The sequence below is a fragment of the Numida meleagris genome, chromosome Z (genome assembly GCF_002078875.1).
Source record: "Numida meleagris isolate 19003 breed g44 Domestic line chromosome Z, NumMel1.0, whole genome shotgun sequence".
NCBI classification, from domain to species: Eukaryota; Metazoa; Chordata; class Aves; order Galliformes; family Numididae; genus Numida; species Numida meleagris.
In genome coordinates, this window is record NC_034438.1 from 52,979,009 (window position 1) to 52,982,203 (window position 3,195).

The window sequence follows — 3,195 nt, forward strand, 5'->3', positions numbered from 1 at the left end:
CGGAACACAAGGTGGAAAGGTTAATATATATATCTGAAAGCAGCTGACGTAATGGCTTCCGCATGATTGTTCCTCAGAAGATTAAGATCTTTGTGGATTTTAAAACACACCACCGCAGAAACTCTTAAGACTTTAATGTTTGGATAACCTTGGTCCTGTTAAACTCTGCAGAAGTGTTATAAATGCAAAGATAGCTAAGCCAGAGTTGAACACCTTTGCACGTGTCCCAAAGCCTTCATTCTTTCCTTCTTCTAAGTGCTAAGTTAAAAGCACTTCAAGATAGCCAAAAACAATGAGATTTAATTAGAATTTGTAAGGGCAAATGAAGTTTTATCTTAGACATAGTATGTATACATTGTACTTAGCTTTAGTAAAGAATTGTGCAGAAACATCTGCCTTTTATGTGAGAAGTTTATAACACCTCAAGGTGGTGAGCTGTCCTTCCATAATAGCATTTTTGACAGTAGGTAAGTGAAGAGCTACATAGTAATCACAGCACATTCTGTAGAGCCACCAGTAAAGGCAGTGTTCATTATAAATCACCTTAAATTCTGAGACTAAAAGCCATGCTCCTGCCCAAAACATAGCAAGCTTGTCTATAGTCAGGCTTTCTCAACTCCTTTTACAGAACTGTTTTCTCCTACTGTTCTCCTTAATGTAGAGATGCACTGCTAACCAGAGAGATTCTAAGTATCTAAAAAAAGTGAACAGCTTTGCCCCTATGGAAGCTCTGTGCTACCTTAACATATTTTAGGATGTATTGCAATAGCATAATGGAGCACCCAAGTACAATACAGCATCACAAACTACTTAGGAAACAACAGCAGGTGTCTCTGGCCTTGAAAATCCCTGTTCCACTGCACCAATTCATTGTGTTGATCTTAGGTCATCAGATCAGTAGCCACTTCCGAAAACGCATAATAACTCATGTATAATGAGAGAAAGGTATTGAAATACAGGTGGAGATCTACAACTGCAAGCCATATTGGCCGTCATGAACAAAAAATATCAATCACCAGGCCACCTACAAATGTCTCACAGGAGATGTGCATTCATTCTGCAAAGACTTCACTGATAAGAAGCAGTGTCTTTCACTTCAGGACGCTTCCCGCTCACAAGGCAGGTATGGTAGCAAAAGCAGTAATGAATACAAACCACTTAGACAAATGATCCAAAACCAATCCTTTAGGACAGCATGGGCTTGTTCTCACTTATTTTACCTGTGGTATGCTTGTTTCTACTGCATCTGTATATTTTATGTTGTAATATATGTACATTCCAAAAACTGTATATTAAATTTCCAGAAACAGTAACTAGAGTTTTTTAGCAGTAAGCATGAGGCCTAAGACAAGCTTTCACTTTGGAGATGATAAAATAGTTAGTTAATCTTGAATTAAGCTCACTCATACAAAAGTAGGATTAAGCAAAATCGTCTTTCAGTTGCAAGGATGACTGGAAAAGGCACTGCCAAACTGTGGTAGCTTGTATGTTACAATGCGCCAGCCACCCCAGGAAAAAATCACCATTCTGCTACAGGCAGAGTGATACCAAAAGAGGTGGAGGCAAGAGACTACTGGCACTCATTTTGGTTTTCATTTTTAAATGTTTTTTAAATTTTTGCTCTCATTTTAGTTCCATATGGAGCAAAAGTTTTCAGCACATAACACTAAGAAGCACCTCTTCTCAGAAAGACAATTGCCTGCGTGTGTATGGAGAGCAATAAAGAGAAATACTTTACACCACAGTTAATGATTATCAGAAACACCATATGAAGACCATTAACTCACTTATTTCATTGTTTCTCTTTAGCTTCAAAGAGTTCATTATAAAACTATGCAAAAATAAACCGATCACACAGAGATTTATGCCCTTGGAAGGGTATCAGTTCTGTGCCGTATTCTTCGAGCTCAAGTTGCATGTTATACAAAACACTTCATACAAAGCATATAGAAATGTTCACATTAATTCTTCTACAATGAATTTACATTATTCTGCATTCTAAAACCCTTATGCTTTACTTTGTGCTTTATTCACTGTTTCCATTCAACATATGCTTCTTACCATGCTTTACAATGCACAACATTGCATACACTCCATCTCCATCCATGAATACTAAAGGCAGAAAAAAACAGATGTACCAAACATAGTTAACCTTTGTTAACCTTTTTAAGGAAAAATCCGAAAGGCCATGGGTAAAAGAGAATCAGGGCAGAGGGAAGAGGTGCCAGGACAGGAGACACGCAGGGACAAGAGGATGTTGGATCAAAAAAGGAGGCACAAGAGAAGTTGCCTCAACAAGGCTAGAGCAAAGAGACACCCATGCAGCACAGATGCGCAGGTGCGTAAGACATCATTCATACTCATCATTTATAACATGTTCCTTTTGAGCCTAATCTGTATCAGGCATCAAGAATTTAAGATACTGTCACAAACATTCCCAAATCTAAAGAAAATCATCCCTAATTCATACATATCTGGTTATTTCAATACAAGTTGGCCCTGTAATTGTTCATCCATCTCCCTGCAAAGAATATGCATTAGGATTTCATTTTTCAGTCAGCAAAACTGCGCGAGATGTTTTTTTCAAGTAATACAGGAAGGGTACACACTGCAAATTTTCCTGAGATCACTAACTCACAGCTGTATGATGAAAAAAAGAAATTGATTTGAAGAAACTTAACAGCAAAAGTTTTATTACCTTTAAACAGGTATTCTTATTGGCAGCGCTTGGGTGGCATAGGGATAACCCTCCAAGAATGCTCCACCAGTTGGTCGTTTGTGAACAGATGATATTTCCACATGTATAACATATTCATCACATTCCCCAAATCATTATCCTATCTGCTCCCAGTGATTGCCCAACAGATATTGCCTTATTTGGTGGCCTTCTATGTCATCTAGTGTTCTTCTAGTGTAGTGAAGTTCCACTGTTAGTCCTTCGGTGGTCGCCGAGAACACAACAATCTTCAACTTCATCCCGTTGATTCACCTTCCACAGTTGGCTCATCTCCATGCGAGATGCCATGCAAAAACTCCTATTGTCCCAAAGACTGCTGAGGAATGCAAGGACAACCGGAGAAGTCTCCTCACACACAGATGTTGGAAATATCCAAATAATTGATCAGGACGGTATCTCTGATAAAAGCAGATTTTATTCGCAATTGCAATGGCGGGCGTCCTGCAAGCAGGCGCGCC